The sequence below is a fragment of the Ambystoma mexicanum genome, chromosome 8, assembly GCF_040938575.1.
Source record: "Ambystoma mexicanum isolate Mex_15411 chromosome 8, UKY_AmexF1_1, whole genome shotgun sequence".
Lineage (NCBI taxonomy): Eukaryota > Metazoa > Chordata > Amphibia > Caudata > Ambystomatidae > Ambystoma > Ambystoma mexicanum.
The window spans coordinates 542,972,437-542,991,813 of record NC_090929.1 but is presented as its reverse complement, the minus strand read 5'-3'; the positions used below and the strand labels follow the sequence as shown (position 1 = coordinate 542,991,813).

The 19,377-nt window shown below is 46.3% G+C and overlaps 1 protein-coding gene across 4 annotated transcripts in view; it reads right to left on the bottom strand.

Moving 5' to 3' along the window:
- DFFB (DNA fragmentation factor subunit beta) overlaps positions 1 to 19,377 on the bottom strand; it is a 355,076-nt gene that overhangs the window by 103,130 nt on the left and 232,569 nt on the right. The window lies entirely within an intron of this gene.

The following is a 19,377-nucleotide window of genomic DNA, read 5'->3' as shown; positions in this document are numbered from 1 at the left end:
CGGTCATTCACACTGAGAAAAGCAGCAGCACTGCAGAGGAGCTTAAACTATCACTCATTTCTAAGTGACCTTTAGAGCTCTGCGCGATAGTGTTACTGCACTGTGGCGAACCAGAATTAGTCAGACTAGAGCTTAACATTTCAGCTGCGTTTATTTGGAGAAAAAAAAAGAAAATGCCTACCTGTCCCCATTGCTATGAGGGATTTTCCAAGCCTAAAAAAACTAACAGATGGGTGCTTGTCAATTGTCCAAATAACAAATAGTCCTCAGCCCGAAACCTAACCTCTATCTGGGCCTACCACTTTTAGAGAAACATGACATAATAATAAAGATTTTCCATAATAACTTATTAGTAATTCTTAATTATATTAAAGACACGGAGGCAAGCATTATGCGTCTCTTTCTTTTAATTATTTATTTAAAGAAAGCTCAGCAGCAAAGTATTTTATGCACTTAATATAACAAAGGTCATTCTAAAGTGCATAGGTAAAATATGTAACATGAAACTTGTTCAAAATACATTAAAAAGTTCACAATATTAACACAATAACGTGAAAAAACTTCATGTCCCATGATGCTCCAAAGGTTATCAGTGTCTTTGGTCACGTGGTACTGTCCCTCCAATGGATACTCGGATTGGGCCCATAAACAGTCCTGAACAAGAAATAACTTCCTCTATCGAGGCTACGAACTTGCTGATTTCGATAATAGAGATCTAAACTTCATTTAACCAGATGAAAGGATCTGTTGACACGCACATCAGGTGGACTTGTCTGCAGATGCTGTCAAAGAAAAAATAAAATATATTAACTCTTGCGTATTACAACCCTAGTTCCCTAAAAGGGGTGGGAGAAAAAGGCATCTTATTATTGTTACGCAATATATGAAGTTAGCTCGACAGATTGAAACAATGTCAGTCATTCTTAAGCAGCACGCAATCATGCTTTTCTTCGATGGGTGGGATAATGCTTGCCTCTGTGTCTTTAATAGAATCAAGAATTTCTAGTAAGTTATTATGGAAAATCTATATTCTATGTCAAGACCGGAGGCTCACATTATGCTCGTTCAAAGCTTACTTACCACTATCGAAGCAGGTTGACTGGTTTTAAGTAGAATTCTTTAAAGACCGATTCGCCAGCCCAATCGGCCATCCTCATGATGTCTTCCAGATGAACGCCAATCTGAAAGGCTTTTGAGGCCATGGCGCCTCTGACAGAATGAGTTCCGAAGTGGAGTGCATCAATCCAAGCTTGGGTTAACGTCCAGCGCACCCCACGGGCTAAGGTAGGGGTTGTAGGGGTTGAGACTGCCTTGTGGGGTTTGCGAATAGCTATGAGAAGTTGCCCGTCCGGAGTGGATCTGAGCGGAGCTGTCACTTCTTGATATGCTTTAAACACTGAACTACGCATAGTTTGGGTTGTTCTCTAAAGGCTGGGTACGAGATCACTCTTGAATCGCATTTAGTTCTTCTTTTCACATGAAAAACGATAACTTCACGGGAAAAGGACCTGCCGTCTAGATCTAGAGCTCTAACGTCCGATACTCTCCTGCAAGAGACGAGACAAAGCAATGTAGTAAGCTTGCCGGAGAGTGCCGTACGCGATAACTCTTCGTTAGCTGGCCATGAAAGGAAAAGATTGAGTACTTTATTAAAGTCTCAAAGTTTGTTATAACGGGACAGAGGAGGTACTGTGAGACGGATACCCTTCAACAATCTGCAAACTAGGTGATGTTCTCCAACTGGAGCCCCTTGTATGAAATCGTGGCCTGCGGAGATCGCTCATCGATATGCGTTTACTGTTCTGTAAGCAAGGCCTCTTTCTACTAGGGAAGCTACAAAATTTAGAATTTCTTCTAGAGGCGCTGAAACTGGATGCAAGTTCCTGTCCTGACATCATGTTCACCATGTATTCCAGGAATTGGAATATTGTTTGCGTGTAGCTGGGGCCCAGCTTTCCTCAATGAGATGGATTGCCTTGGTGGACATTCCTAGAGTTCTCCATCTTCCCCTGAAATCCTCCAAGCTGCTAGTGTCATTGACCCGGAAACTAGCAGGGGGTGAGCTTGAACCCACGGATCTAATAGGAGATCCTGATACTGGGGTAGAAGGATTGTAGAATCCGTGGAAAGTTCCAGAATGACTGGATACCAAGTCTGAGAAGGCCATACTGGGGCTATGAGGACTAGTTCTGCTTTGTCCTGAAGGACCTTCGCCAGGGTCCGCGCTATCATAGAGAAGGGGGGAAACGCGTAGAGAATCCCCTGTGTCCAAGGCTGCAGGAATGCGTCTGTCACTGAGGCAGCCGGGTCTGGTCTCCAGCTGTAAAACACCAGGAGCCGAGTGTTGAGCCGAGATGCAAAAAGGTCTATGGACAGCGGGCCCCAGTACTGCTGTAAACGGAGGAATATGTTCTTGTCTAGACTCCAATCGCTGGAATCGGAGTAATGGCGGGAGTGCCAATCCGCTACTACATTCTTGAGACCTGGCAGGTATTCTGCTGTGAATGAAATCTGATGATCCAAGCAGAAATCTTTGGATAGCTCTGCTAGTGGACGAGACCTGGTACCGCCTAGATGATTGATGTATCTTACGGCAGATACGTTGTCCATTTTTAGCAGAATGCAGCAGCTCACTGTCTCTGGCAAAAGAGCGTACTAAGAAAGAACCTGCGAGAAGTTCTAGGCAATTGATGTGCATCTCCAACTCCTGTGGGGACCAAGTCCCTCCAGTGGCTTCTGTGCCACATCTTGCTCCCCATCCTGAACGACTGGCATCCGATTCTATGAGGATATCTGGAGTGGAACCGAAGATGGCTCTGCCGTTCCAAGCCTCCATGTGTGATCGCCACCAATTCAGCTCTGTCCTTGCTTGAAGTGACAGTGTCAGTCGTTGAGAATAAGAAAGACTGCGTCTCAGGTGTTGGCCTTTCGATCTTTGCAGTTCCCGATAATGTAAGGGACCCAGAAAGATTGCTTGAAGATGAGGACAGAAGGCCTATTACTCTTGCTAGTTCTCGTAGCGAGATCAAGTCCCTCTGAAGGAGCCTGCCAATTTCTCTTTTGGTCGAAAGTATCTTGGAAGCTGGAAGGCGAAGCTGCGAACTCTGGGTGTCTACGATGAACCTGAGAAATTCTAGATTCCTGGAAGGATAAAGAATCGACTTCTCCCAGTTGATGAGGAAGCCAAGACTGAGAAGCAAATTCATTGCCAGCCTGGTTTGCTCTTGCACTAGCTCTTGAGATTGAGCCATAATAGTAATGTCGTCCAGGTAAATTATCAGGCGGACGCCTCGTTCTCTTAAGTGAGCTACTACGGGTCTTAACAGCTTGGTAAATGCCCAGGGAGCTGACGAGAGACTGAATGGTAAACTCGTAAACTCCCAATCTTTGTGATTCCAAGAAAATCTTAGGTAGCTTACATGTTCTGGATGAATTGGCACCGCAAGGTAAGCGTCTTTGAGATCTAAACGTACCAGGCAATCGTTTGGCCTGAGAAGATCCCTGAGCATGTGGATGCCTTCCATCTTGAAATGGCGATAGACTAAGAATTCGTTGAGCGCTTTCAAGTTTATCACAGGCCTTACCTTCTCTTTTCTGCGCACCAGAAAGATTGGGCTGAAAAAACCGCCTGGGGTCGAGCAAGATCGAATCGCTCGCTTCTGGAATAGACTGTGAATCTCGCTGTCTAGCGCTCTCTGATCTAGCTCTGACATTATTATTGGAACAGGAGGACTGAACTGGAAAGGTTTTGCAAAGAATTCCAGTTGCAGTCCGCGCGCTGCATCTCTGACCCAGGCGTCTCCTGACAAAGCGTCCAAGGCTTCTGAAAAGAATGTTAGCCTCCCCTCAATGGGTGCGAGTGGCTCTGGCGCTGTAATCATTAGACTGACCTGCAGGTTGTTGTGCTCCGTTCCTCGTTCCTCTCCTCCAGTAGCGGCCTCTGTTACGGCCTCTGGAGGGGAAAAAGGTGTCGGCACGATCTTGCCAGGTGTTCTGTTGCTGGTAATGAGGTCTTCTGTCGAATGCTTAACGGCCGGAAGAGCGACCTCGCCCTCGACCAGCCTTGGTGAAAACCTTAGCGGAGAAAACCCTCTTGATAGAGGCCCAGGCTTTATCCAGTGCAGTGAAAGTGCCAACAAACTTGGACATCTCCTTCATAAAAGTATCGCCAAATAGTAGCCCCTGCGCGATGGCGGCGGATTCCGTGTTTGCTAACTCTGCCAGCTTTGCATCAATCTTATATATTATGCCCTTCCTGTGCTCAGTGGAAATAGCGCAGCTTGCATTTCCCAGTAGGCAAATGGCTCTTTGGGCCCAACCGGAGAGAATAGCTGGATCGATCGAAGTTGAGGAGGTGGAGACTCCCTGTGCCAGGTCCAATATTTTTGCAAGAGGACCAGCCACGTCCAATAGTTTATACTGGCAGGATTTCCAGGCTCTATCTATACCCTTTCTAGGGTCTTTCACATGCTTCGCCATGAATGTGATCATTTTCGAGTCCAATCTGGTGTCATAGCCACTTTGTGTGGTATTTCAGGTCGTGGATATTCCGCTCTGAGCCTCACTCTCATTTCTTTTTCCAGAGGCTTATGCAGCCTATTAAACATATAGTCCGTTGTCCTGACTGATGGTTCCCAGTCCATGGACCTGGGATGTATCAAATCTTCCAGGGCGAAAATCCCCTCGGTAGGGTGCTGTTCCTTGGAAATTCCCTTGTGGATGGGGACTGCCACACTCCCCGAGGTTGAGGGCTTAGAATCTCAATTCTCGGTATCATCTGATTTTCTCCCTCCGGGCTTGGGTGTTAGACCCCCCCTGTTTCCTTCCTCGGGGGTAGAGGGTCTTTCGAAGGAAGGGGTTACCTTCCTGGTCATGAAGGCTTGTTTCAGCCTGGAGAAGGCGTCGGATAGGGCAGCTGTGGCAGGTATCAATTGGCTCGGGGGGGGGGGGGGGTTCAGAGAGCTTTTGCCCTTACGAGCCGGACTACTTCCCCCTTGAGTAAGGCGTTTCCTTTTCTGGGTCCTCTTTCCTCTCTTAGGAGAATGCTCCCTCATGCGCTCTTCCATGTCTTTCAGGCGCAGCTGTATTGGCAAGATCATACCAGTTATCGCCTTTTGTATGCTGTTTTCAACAGCGGACCCTAGGACCTTTTGTATGCTCCTTTCCATTGCCACCCCATCAATGTAGCAACAGTCTTCCTCTCCTTCAGACCATGCCTGGTTTTGTTGAGGGGAATATTGTGCTGCCATGTCACATCAAAATAACACCTTACCCTTCCCTTTTTATTTTTTTATTTTATATCCTGGGCTTGACTACCTTCTCTCACTGCCCAGATGTTTCAGTATGCCAGACTTATTTTCCTCTGAGTAAATCCAGTGTAGATAACACTTTCAATATCTGGCTAAAGGGCTAAGCAGACCAAGCTATATGCTATGGATGCTGCTAGCTTCCCTCTTTTTCTTTTTTTTTTTTTTTAGAATTGAAACTGATTTCACTAGGCTCCTCTTGCTCCGGCGCTCGCATTAATCGTTCTCTCGCAACGGAAATGCTTGCGCAAGCGCCGGAGCTTAAGAAAAGGACCAGGGAGAGCGGGAGCTCCCCCTGGTGCCGTGCGGGTGCGTTGCGCCCTTCGTGAGGTGCGTATTCCTCCCCGCAGCCCGCGAGTAATACCAGGCCGGGAAGGCGAATAAAAAGAACGCAGCGCTGCGGCTCCTCGCTGCCGGGAATTAACAGAATCACGATCTGTGAAATGTAACGATCGTGTTATCTCTGTTGACACGGACGTCAGTAGGAAGCAGCTGGCGTCGGTGAACAACGAAGGGGAATATAACAAGAAAAAACGCCTTAAATCATTTGCGAGGCAAATTATACACAAGCATTAATACTTTCACACCGCAACGAACGCTCATGCAAACAGCGTTATACTAATATCAACCAACACTGCAAATAAACAGTTCTGAACAAGAAATGACTTATCTCTTGCTGTGAGCAGCAAAGAAAGAGGAAGTTATTTCTTGTTCAGGACTGTTTAATGGGACCATCCGAGTATCCATTGGAGGGACAGTACCACGTGACCAAAGACACTGATGACCTTTGGAGCATCATGAACCTTGAAGTTTTTTCACGTTATTGTGTTAATATTGTGAACTTTTTATGTATTTTGAACAAGATTCATGTTACATATTTTATCTATGCACTTTAGAATGACCTTTGTTATATTAAGTGCATAAAATACCTTGCTGCTGAGCTTTCTTTATATAAATAATTTAAAAAAAAGAGAAGCATAATGTGAGCCTCCGGTCTTGACATAGAATTAACCAGAGCAGTAGCCTTTCCACTCAGGCTTCTTCTGGCCAAAGCAACTTGGGTTGCTCTAAAGTACAGTTCATCAGTCTAACATGGGTTTTCCATAGTTTATCAAAAGTAAGGAATTCAATCCTCCAGTTTCCTCATCACAAGTTTCAAGTCTTTAAACAAATCCAATGGTTCCAATTCATTTAAAGGAGAAATAATTCTCTTAGTGCGATTCCACCAACTTGTACATTGTCATTCAAATTGTTCTTGATTTAGGATTGAGTAATTGAACCCTCCAGGTTCCCTGTTTTCCAAGTGTTTTAAATGTTACTTATTTTTCTAGGGATCCCCAAAGCCTTCTGTACCTTTGACTGGCTCAACTCAGCAGGCTCTCTCTTGGGTGTCTGCTTGTGTCCAGCAGTCTGGTTTCTTGGGCTCTCGTAACGCTTTTGGCTTCTCCAGCTTCTTGTATCACTCTCTTTAGTTAAGCACCTTTTGCGTTCGGATTTACTTAACTCAGGGACTTAACCGTCCGTCCCTCTCCCCGGCTTTATCTTCTCGTTGGTGCTCGCTTCCCTTTGCCTGCCCTGCTCGGCATTCGCTACACTTCCCCCACGGAGAGCGGGAATTTGGTTTTCCCGTTGCGGCTTGGTCTCGCCGTCAATTAATGGGCCCCAGGCCTACCACGGCTGCTGTGTGGTCATACTACCAGGCTCACCCAGTCTCTGTTTCAGCGTTGCCACCCTTCACAATACCAACCTTTGAGCATCTCTAGACCGTTCTGCCCTCTTGCTACACTACCGCTGGCTCTGTGATATAGCGGCGCTCTTCCGTTCCAGGACTTTCTCACGTCAGAGGCTCGCCTCAGCATAGGATTCTTCTCGCTCCATTCCAGCTTGCTGTTACCTTCATTGTCACCGCTGTAGTCCCATGGGGTGTGTTAATCTCTGTCAGCTGTTGACTTCATGAGGATCCGAGCACTGGCATCAGCGAAATATCTGGGAGTAATGTTAGTATGTTGTGCATGCCAATCCACAGCAATAATATAGGCTTTTCTATTCCCCTACAGGCAGACATGTGGTTCTTTGTAGGGAATTCCCGGTAGGAACGGGAGTCGCTCCCAGTGAGGTCCCACATTCCCATACTCTAAGCAGGGTCTTGCTTAGTGGGCTCACCTCCCTACCCTCAAAGGGGCTACCCCTGCCCACCCCCCCCTGGGAAGAAGGGTTCAGATTTGCTCAGATTTGTCACAACTGCGAAAGAAATATGTCAAAGACAGGCTTCCAATTTAGGGCATAAAGTGAGCAGCAAGTGCAGGCAACTTGGCAAAAAAAACCTGGCAATGTATTAACTTAAAGTGGTAACATAAACCTCACTAAAGGTTGAGGATTTTAGTTTTAAAGATTGCTATGGTTTGCACGCTTCTCATGGCCATCATAGTCATAGTCATTTCATCTCGCTATGATGTTTAATCTGATGGGGATGATAAATTCATCAGAAACATTTCTATCATTCTTGGTATTATCAAAATGCATCGCACTGGTTGGTTCAAACACGGAACCTTCAATTACTGAATGTGCACAATTCGTCCAGAATCAGAAAGACATCCCACAGGATAATTGCCAGACAGTCTATCATCAGTTGACTAAAAATAACGTATCAGTGGCAATCCCTGACAAAGCTAAAAGGCCTAGCTTTTATATCAAAAAGTGTCTAAAAGGTCAAAATGTATACATGATTTGTGTGCATTTTTTGTTAGACTGTTGTCATGTGCCGGGGGGAACAGAACACTCCGACAACAAGTTGAGTTATCGCAGAACTGTTATTCTGAGGTTCCAAGGAAAGGTAAAAGTGGGGCTAACACAAAGAATGAGCCATCTGGTGTAGTCTTTTAATCTTCACAGATAAAAGGAATTTTCCCACAGAGGCATTACTGTCAACAAAAAGAGGGTTGGTTCTTCGCCTAAATGGGTTAAGAAAGGTTTGAAAAGTTCCCTCGTTTTGTAGGAGGTCCCATCCTGAACAGTAGATTTCGAGGCTCAAAGGAGTCCTCTCGAGCTTCAGGGCAGGGTTTGAAGGAATACATAAGGGATGGGTTGCAACAACTAAAGGAACACATCCAAGCAAAACAGTTAGAGGAAGACAGTAAAAAGAAAGTTCTGTAGTAGGACCCAAATTAAAAGGACTCAAAGTCCAGAGTCCATTCCCTATCAAGGATTCCAATTTTCAGCGCACCTGCCCAGGACAGAGTTCACCAAGCCACTTCCCCAAGCCACTCCCAGTTACAGGTATTTTTGTTTCTCAGCATACTTCTTTCACAATGTCCTGGACTTGGTCTCAGTCCTTGATCTTTGTATTTGCCCTGGTCATTACTTTGGTCTGGTCTTTGGCCCGGTCTTGGCTCTGTCCTGGACTGTAGAATGAGTTGAATGCCTCACAGCTTCTATGACAGCAAGCACGGTATTGGGCCCCTCATTATCTAGAGGTTTCTAGGTCGATGCTTGTAGGTATTTTGTCTAGTACCAGGCACTTTGGAGGCACTTTGCCTGCCTGGATGCTCTAAGGTGTGCAAGACTTATTTGAGCTTCTGGCCTGAGTCTGGGCTTGAGCTAACCGATGTTACTCCCAATGCTTCAAGAATTGGCCTCTGCCAGCCTTTGGGTCCAGGTTCTCAGCTCCTCTTCAAATGTAAACCTACTCTTTAAACTCACTTCTCTCAAGCCCCATCTCTTTGTCCTTCACCCTTTTACTAATTGAGGTTTCTGGTCTTTCACTCTAATACTGTTCTCTCACTGGACGTTCAAGTCAGGAGGCTTCTGCCGCTTGATACAGGTGTTGAGTAAATGATTGTGTCAATGAGTAATCGGATTTGTCGGTCACGTATCTCATGAGAGAGACACACACCCCTTCCCTGATTGATATGATGGGGTTTTACTTCCTTTGAGGAAGATTGCACTTCAGGACCCCAACAAGGAGGCATTGTGGGAGCTCTAGTGGGATTCCCCTAATACTGCTTCCAGGGTTCGCATCGCAGAGCAGGTGGGTACCCCTGGCACTGGAATTCCTGCTTTACAGGTGTCCAACAAATGACCTCATCACAATGTGCATAGGAACGTAGGTTGTACACTTGTTACGAGTGTGAAGTGCTAAGTGAAGAGGGGTCATTCATTTGATCTGTCAATCAAATTGTCTCTGGTTTCACTTTGTTTACCAGCGTTTAGCCGGTTTCTAAGCACTTCCAACTTAAAGCGATTTGCCCATGATAATACAAATTAAGTGTGAAAGATGATGGCCAGCAAGCCTAGGCCTGCTCAACCTTGGGTAACGTACAACATTTTATGCATACTTTTCCATTTTTCAGAGAGTCCTTACTGCCAAAATATGGCGAGTTTATAAGGCCTCCTCCAATTATGGGACATAAGGGAATCGAGAAATTGATAGCGAATTGTTTGCCCCGCATCACACGATTTAGCCAAGTGGAGAATGTGGTAAACAATGATTTCACTAACACAATTCGGAAAGATTGCTCAAGCCCATTCTGGTGGGACAATGAACAGTGGACACCGAGTAGGCTATTAAGCCATCTTGTTTGTATTGGAACATATTACCGATAATTGCCTTGAATAAGTCTCAACTGTGTTGAAGCCTTTGATACATACACCAAAAAGTGATACTGTAAATGCAATCAAAGCCACTGGGCAGCTTTCGATTACAAAAGGAGTCCAACCATAAATAAATCATTCTTGCTGCGCACCAAAATTAAGATGAACACACATGCAGCTCGCCTCATTACAAGCACCCACAACCTTGACAACATTTCTAATTCCTGTGCAAGCTTCACTGCCGGGATTCTATTCAAAACTGCTTGTATCATCAACAAAGCAGACTTGAACAGCACACTAACATATCTGGCGGCAAAACCACACACCTATGGATGCTCATACAATCAATTAAAAGGTTGGAGTCAAAGCTAGCCATAAAGGGAAGAGTCACATATTCTCCTGCCTCGTCCGACCCTCTGGAACTATCCCACTGCACGTTCACAACGCTTCCAACATCCCAAATTTCCACAAAATCAATACCTTCCACACAACTAAATCCATGTTTTTCTACCCTTTCATCCACATTACTGAGCTACTGTTAAAAGAAAGCCATGCCCAAAACTGGCTTACACATTATGTAAAGTGTTTAGCTGCTCTCAAGCTAGGTTTGTGCTATAAACGATAAAATAAACAATAAAATAAACAATAAAATGAATAAAGACCCACATTTGTGAATGGTCGATTTGCGATTTTGTATTTGAAATGAATAAAAAAAAAATATTTTTCTAAAAACAAAGCATTTACATTTAATTTGCATTTACAAGGATTGCCATTGAATAAGTTTCCTATTGAATTCTAATGTATTAAATTGAACTTAGAATATTATGTATTGAAAGCCATTATGAAATATTTCAAAAGGAAGAATTCCCCCTGTTGTATGTTGAGACTCCTGTCGACCACTGACCTTGAACTGAATGTTCCTCCAGAGTTGCACCCCAGCCCATAATGTAGGCATCTGTTATAATCAATTAAGGGGCACATAGTCAGCTCTGCAGTTGATTTTTTGCTCCGGTCAATGTCCATGAAGAATGGATAAACACTGCACTTCTGCACCCTTTTCGTCTTGGGGGTCCTCGTTTTTTTGGAAAGAGGGATTTCCGCACCAGTAGGGTCACCTTTCTCTCCTCTTGTGCACATCTAATTAATTTGCCGAGTTTAGGCCAAATAATTTCTGGATGAGGAATGAAAGGCGTAGGGCAGATGCCTTCTGGGCAGTATCAACTTTGAGAAACTAGAGCTGGAACTGTCTTCGTGCTCCAACTATAAAAGGCAGAAGCCAGTGCCATGGATTTAAGGCTGTTTTAGTCTATATCCGAAAACAATTTAATCTGCTTTTCTTTTGCTACGTGACGTTCCCAGAAATCTGCCACAGCTATCTACATTGCTGAGAAACTATTCAGAAGGCTTTTAGAGTTGAAGGCAGTACACCAGGATGCAACAACATCACAGTTAGTTCGGGCATAGATACATTCAGGGAGGCCTAAAGTATTTGTCAATCTGGTCCACCAGAGCAACCTGCACAGATCCAACTGTGTGAATGGAGGAGAAGGGAAGCAAGAAATCACTTTTCAATTTTGCTGGGTATTCTTCAAACCCCTGAATAGGGTACAGATTAATCGGAAAACGTGGCATTATAGGATCCTTCCAAACCCTTGGTAGGACGTCCTTTATTTCAGGAAAGACTGGAAGCCCTGATGGAATCAGGGTCTTGAACTGATTTATTATCATGTCTTCAAATGCAGAGGGGTGAATGACGATCAGAGATGTCCAAATTCTGGTAAACATAGTTGGTTGTAAACCATTGCTTCTCTTGATATATTTTCTCCCCATATTCAAAGGCATCTTCCTCAAATTAATCATCTTGATTGGCCATTATTTACAGTGTTAAATCCACCTAGATCTATTTTTGCTAGATCTTTTTTCAACTTGTGTCGCTTTAATCTTTTGTGCTTGGTCCCATGATATGTATGGCGGTGCCAAAAGAAGTGGGGCAGCAGGTCCTTTTCCGCTTGTGCTTCCTGTGCCTAGATTTGCTATGTGAAAGAGAAGGCTGCATAGCAGTACATGTATGGGCCTAAGTGGCAGAGTGAGCATTAGAGCGTGATGCCTACCGGACCTGCAGCCAGACCTCCAAATAAGTGTTGTACTGGGCCATTTTACACATTAGAATCTTGTAAATAGGACACTTTTAATCCTTCCATCCTTGTCATTTACGCACCACTTGAAAAGAGAGGGTAGTGCAAAGGGCATTTTACTTGACAGAAACCAGAACACATCCCTCAATTCTTATCTGCATGTGATGAATGAGCGGTCTGAAAACACTTTTTTCTCTCTCTGTGAATTGCTCAGTGCACACAGCACAAACAGCACACACTGATATTAGAAATCGTTTCTTTCTGTTAAACCTCTGTTTTTAGTGACTGTACATGCTCATGCAGAGGAGCATTACACATGAAATATTAATTTTCCTAGCATTGTAGGATTGTAGCATATGGAAAACCTACTTACAGTTGGGGAAGTATCCTTTAACAAACACAATACTTTTTCAGGGAATGCTCGCTTGGATTGCACAGAATTATTTTCAAAGCTCCTGTGTTGTGTGCATTTATCATGAATATGCATCTATGTGGTGTGTTCATACACATTGTGTATGATAACGTCTTACACAAATGTAATAAATGTTTTGAAGCCAGACATCTTTGCTTCACGACGGTTATGTGTTCTATTCATTTTCAAGTTCTGTCATGTTTTGGCTGCCTTTCGCATACTGAAGGCAGTACAAAAAATACTCCTGCCAGTAAAAAATCTGGGAGTCCTGATGGACAACACCCTAACCTTAGAACCGCAAATAAACGCAACAGTCAAGAAATGCTTCTTCCTCCTCCACACGGCAAGAAAAATACTACCTTTCCTCTCCTTCACACACAAAACACTCACCATCGTCGGCCTCATCATGTCAAGTATCGACTATGCAAACAGCCTCTACCTCGGTATACCGGAATACCTACTGAAGAAGCTACAACAGATCCAAAACACTGCAGCCAGACTACTCCTCAAACTATCCAGAAGAGACCACATCACCCCGGCCCTAAAAACACTACACTGGCTCCCAGTAAAACAGCGTATCATCTTCAAAACAATGTGCATAACGCACAGGGCAATCAGCGGACAAGGAGCTGAATTCCTACAAAAAAAATAACAATCTACAAGCCAACGAGACCACTCAGGTCAACCAACGAAATCCGACTGGAACAAAAACCTTACATCAAGAAGAAACTCGGAGGCACCGCTTTCTACCACCTAGCCGCGAAAACCTGGAACAACATCCCAAAATTAATAAGGAACACCAAAGACCACCTTAAATTCAGAAAATTACTAAAAACCTACCTCTTCAACACCGGAGACTGAAACCGAAACAACAATAAGACAAACGAATCATCAAAAAAGGACAGTGACAAACCGCTAGAACCGACAGAAGTACCCGGGGCACCAGCAGGGCTGACGCTGGACACAGGGGTCCACCCGCGAGACCCAGAGAAACGGATACAACTACTCCAGCCAACCCTTACCATCCCCCACCGCCCTTACAGCCACAACTAGGTCCCACGAGGCTGTGGAACAGACAACATACCACCAATCACCACACAACCGGGTGTATGGACACTAGCAGCGGCGCTAGTCATGTGGAGGGGGGAGGAGCATGCAAGGTTATTAAGGGAGCGGGCGGAGGGGACAGCTAGATCCTCAAACGGCCTCGAATGGAAAATCGGGCACATACCTCCTGAGGCTCAGGGTGTACAAGCATCCCGTCGGGTAAGATTACACGATCCCAACCGGTTCAGTCCAGGATAGAGATGACTAACGAATACCATTAACAATTTCCCTCTCTGCATACACCTCTCAAACTCCAAACCAAACACAACCACAAACCTCTAGCGCAGCAAACCGCACGAACTTCACTACACTGCAACAACAAAACAAAAAAACACATAGACTCGCACATCAGCACACGACGACTACCGGCCGCATACACCCCAGGCCCAGCCGACGGAACCACCGGGCTGAGGCTGCCAACAGCACATCACTGCAATCTTGCACTTTTGCAGCCTCCACCCACTAACCCACCATCCCCCCCCCCTCTTTCAGAGCCGCCAGAGCGCCAGGGGACCACTCCGGTGGTGATAGTGCGCGGTACAAATGACCTTTAACATTAACATTAACATTAACATACTTTATGTACTCTTGCAGAGGCTAATCACGTTTACCCTTACAATGTAATTTACATAATGTTTGGAAGCGGTGGCGATCGTTCCAGGCCCCCAAGAGGTTTCGAATGCGGCAGAGGCCTGGCAGCACTTTGTAGGAGCTTGGGAAGGTTGCAGGGACGTGGGGGGTGTCAATACAAGTGACATTACAGTAGATTACTATGTAACTGGGAGTAGATTGTGCTAGAAAATGAAACGCAATCTTCGGAAACCAGCAGCCATCTTGAAATCGAGGGTTTGTGTTGCGCTGCAGTCAGGGCACTAGGCCCAATCGGAAAACATAGAAATGTGTGTGTGAACACAGGAGCTGTGTGCAGCTTGAGCAGCAGTGGGGAAGGCCAAAGTCTGCAGGGATTCATAAAGCTCTCATTGTCTCACACTAACAGCACATGCAACTCAGAAGGAATGCCCCCTACAAGGCTATGAGGGGGGCGAGATTTCACTGTGAGCAGCTATCCCACCAGAAGGAGGGCCCAAGTCTCTGACCTACCCTAGCCCAAATGATACGTCAGAATGTACAGCTCAGTCCCAGACCACCGACCATAAAACTGTTAGCTTGACAATCCATCAAAGAGATCATAGCAGAATACCTTGGCCACCTGTAATTTGTGCTGCAAGGTGCCAGAGAGGAAAAGTAACAAATGTAAGTCTGAAGGTGAGGAGAACTGCAACGGTGCAGACGCGGCTGGGATCGAGCTGGGGTATGTAAGATAGTGTGACGTCGAAGGTAGCTGCTGGCCCATGTCTGCAGTACCAGGTGCACATTAGGCCAATAGATAGGGCATGCTTTGATTTGTAACTTTCAATTGTTAATTAGGAGCTGTGGGTCTGATGATGTACCAAGAAGAACCCCACGTGAAGGAAGAAGGCAGGAAGGAGGTGGGACTAATGACCTGGCATCCCCTAAGGAGCAAGCTGCCTATTTACAGGGTCACATCAACCAGACACGTGGATTTCTACCTTATGCAATGTATGTCAGCTGTGACCCATTTTACCCTTAAAAAGCAATGCTTATACTAATTTTGCCAGAGGGCTCCAGGGCAGCAGATTTCCTTGCTATCTGATACTGTTCCACAATCCCGTACTTTTGTCAGGTCCTCAGCGACTTCCTTCCATTTCCAAAATAAACCGGTGAGAAAGCTATTTTGTCTATAATCCACAATATTGTAATCCATTTGTATAGTCATGTTATACAGTTCTTACTGTTTTCTAGGACCTAGGGGAATAGAGTAATTGCATCCGCGCCTCCCAGCTAGTCTGGAACGCTCTACAGAGCTTTTGAAAGGTGAATGACTATGACATAGAGTAAGTCAATATTCTCGGTCTGAATTGATATTGACCATCTTGTTTTTTCTTTGCAGCCTGGTATTGTGGTGGTGTGTTCTTCCCGCTCTTTTATGTGGTCCGTTCCTCTGGCTGTGTTCTCCTTACGTCAGAGGGGTGGATCATAGAAAAGAGCTTCCTCGAGTGAGGAGGCCTGGGTTAAAGAATAACCCAGGCTCTTCAATCAAAAAGGTTCAACCAGGGATCCATCACTCTTCTGTTGACCATCTGTCGACTGCTCCAGAGAAGTTGGTTCGGTGAGTAACAGAATCAGAAGCCATGGAAGCATCTGACACTCCGGCCATATTAATGCAGATGGTCGCTGACCTTCAGACTGACATGTCCGTTGCACACAATGCTCTACACCACAGAATTGATGCCTTACAGGATCTGGCCCAGTCCTGCAAGTCTTGCAAGTCTTGCTCAGGGGGGTGTGGCATCTAGGGCCGCTGCTATAGGCTCCGGTTATCCTCCAACAAGACAGGAACCCACCCCAGTCCTTATGTCCACACAGTTCCCTTTGGCCCCCCTGAAAGGTTCACTGGAGACCCCAAGCAGTATCGTACGCTTATAAATCAATGTAAACTGCATTTTCTATGCCGCCCTTCCTCCTTTCCGAATCCTACCAGCCTTTGTTTATGTCTAACCTGGGAATACTGCTGTGGCCTGTGCCAATCCCCTTCTGGAACCTAACAATGATGTGTTGAATGACTGTGCTGCCTTGATCACAGCCATGAACATGGTCTTTGATACCCGCTATAAGACCCAGGCTATTGACCTGGAGTTCCTGAACCTCCGTCAAGGGAGTAGCCTTTTGTTGACCTAGTAGGCCAGGTTCAATCAGATGGACTGGCCTGAGGAAAAGAAGGTGGCAGTTCTATAAAGGTCTCTCCGAGGACCTTAAGGCATGTTGGCCAACGTCACTGTGGTCCCCATGGCATTCAGTGAATTGCTAGATTTGGTTCTGCAAATAGACGCTCACCGTGCTGAGCAGAGAGGCGAGAGGAAACCTGTGACACCTGTTGCCACTGTGCATGAGCCGGCGTCGGCTTCCCTTCCTACGCCAGAACCCATGCAGGTGGGGGCCATCAGTGGTCCTTTGACGGGTGCTCAAAGAGAACATCGACGTTCCAATAACCTTTGCATGTATTGTGGATCCACAGAACATCTCCTCCAGGAGTTCCCCCAAACCTGCACGGAAGGCGGGAAAGGCAAAATCCCGGTGTTAGGAGTCCCTATGCCAGGAATCTCTCCCATGGACTCCCAAGAGGCCGTATCCGCTGTTCCCTTCACTCTTCCTGTGGTCTTTTCCATGTCGGCCATGAGTTCCTTTGCGGCTCTGGTGGTTTTTGACTCAGGAGCCACGGGGAACCATATGGACCTCCAGTATACGCTTTCCGCTAGCATCCCTACCATTGCTAAACCCAATCCGCAGGCGGTGAATGCTGTGGACAGCACTGCCATGGTGTCGGGCTGGTGACCCAGCGAACCACTCAAATCCACATGCTCACGGAGGGAGTACATACAGATGTTGTCCTCTCCTTTGACCTCATTACCGCCGCCCAGTTTAAGATTATTCTGGGTCTCCCATGGCTACAGTTTCATAACCCTGCGATAGACTGTGGATCACGGTTCCCTTCATCTGTATGTAACGACAGGTGTTTTCAGTCCCATGGTGTTACACACAGGACCCTGTTTCGACCGCACCTGTTTCCAACATCTCAGCCGAGTACTCTGCGCACCTGGATGTATTTGACAAGGGCAGAGCGGAAACATTTCCCCCACATCGGCCTTACGATTGCCCAATTGACTTAGTACCGGGGTCCAAGATCCCTGCTCGTAGAGTGTATTCTCTCACCCTGAAGGAAGAGCAGGTACGCAATTAATATAAATCGACAAAGCTATTGCCATGGACTTCATTCGACCCTCGAAGTCACCGGCAGCGTCGCCTCTCTTTTCCGTCCCAAAGAAGGAGGGTGACCTCAGGCCCTGCATGGACCATCGGGCTCTGAACGCCATAACCATAAAACACCAGTTCCCGTTGCCTCTCATTTCGGTCCTTTTGGACCAGCTGGGTTCCTCTGTCATATTTACAAAGTTGAACCTTCGGGGCGCTAACAATTTGGTCCGCATTAGAGACGGGGATGAATGGAAAACCGGCTTCAAAACCCGCTATGATTTGTAGGAGTACCTCGTCATGCCCTTCGGCCTGTGCAACGCCCCTGCAACCTTTCGATCATTCATGAATGATGTCTTCCATGATGTACTTGATCAGTATGTGGGTGTCTACCTCTATGACATTTTGATATATTCCTCCTCTCATGAACAGCACGTTGGTCAAGTTTGCTCTGTACTCCAGCGGTTACGAGACCATAGTCTGTACATAAAAGCGGAGAAGTGTCCAACTCCACTGAGGTGGAATTCCTGGTGTATGACCTGACCGAACATGGCATCAAGACGAGTTGCTCCAAAGTTAATGCAGTGTTGAACTGGCCTGTGCCCACTACTGTCAAGGCCCTCCAATCATTTCTGGGATTCTCAAACTTCTACCGTCGCTTCATTCACTCCTTTTCTCACATTGCTGCTCCATTGACGATCCTGACCAGTGCCAAGAAATCGTTCTGTTGGAACCCTGAAGTGCAGAACGCCTTCGAAACTCTTAAGGCTGCCTACTCCACGTCGCCAGTCCTGCATCCCGATCCTGAACTGCCTTTCTTTGTGGAGGCAGACGCATCTAGCTTTGCAGTTGGAGCTATCCCAGCGTTATCCTGACTCCGGTGAGGTACATCCTACTGCTTTTTATTCCAGAAAACTCACCCCTTATGAGCATAACTACACAGTTACTGAAAGGGAACGGCTGGCCATCAAGGATGCCTTCACGGAGTGGAGCCATCATCTGTTAAGGGCACGTCATCCAATCACTGTTTATTCTGACTATCGCAGCCTTCTAGCTCGTAAATTCATGAAATGTCTCACGGCATAGCAGGCTCGCTGGCATCTTTTTTTTCTCCGTTGGATTTCTTGATTACCTACTGTGCGGCCTGTTTGCATGCCTGTGCGGATGCCCTCTCCCGTCTACACCCTGGGGCCCATGCTGACAGTGGGGACGTCTCCTTGCTTCTACCCAGTCGAGTTGCTTGTGGTTGGACTCCTCAACCTTCATTGCGGTCGCTTATGCGAGAATGGACGTCCACCCATCCAGAGGACATCCTGAGCTTAACCTGGACATCGTTCAGGGGCTTCCGTATATTCAAGGGAGACTGTACATACCTCCTGTACATACCTCCCAAAGAGGGGACGTCTCCTTGCTTCTACCCAGTCGAGTTGCTTGTGGTTGGACTCCTCAACCTTCATTGCGGTCGCTTATGCGAGAATGGACGTCCACCCATCCAGAGGACATCCTGAGCTTAACCTGGACATCGTTCAGGGGCTTCCGTATATTCAAGGGAGACTGTACATGCCTCCTGTACATACCTCCCAAAGAGGTCCGGGCTCACGCCCTTCGTTGGTCTCAGGACTCTGCACTTGTAACGCAGCTGGTCCTGGTGGCCTTCGATATCCCGTGACGTCATTGATCATCTCTCCTCGCGTGCACTCTGTGCCCAGTGTAAGTCCACACGAACCAAACCTGTGGGTCTTCTGCAACCACTCCCTGTGCCACACAAGCCCTGGTACATGAATTAAATGGATTTCATTGTGGAATTGTCAGCGGTCCAGGGTTTCAACACAATCTGGGTGGTGGTGGATTACTACTCCAAAATGGCTTTGTTTGTACCTTATGCTGGTCCCCCTTCTGGACCCATCTTGGCTAAACTTTTCCTCAGGAACATTTTCAGGTACTTTGGATTGCCCTTGGTCATTGTTACGGACCGAGGCTCCCAGTTTACGTCTCA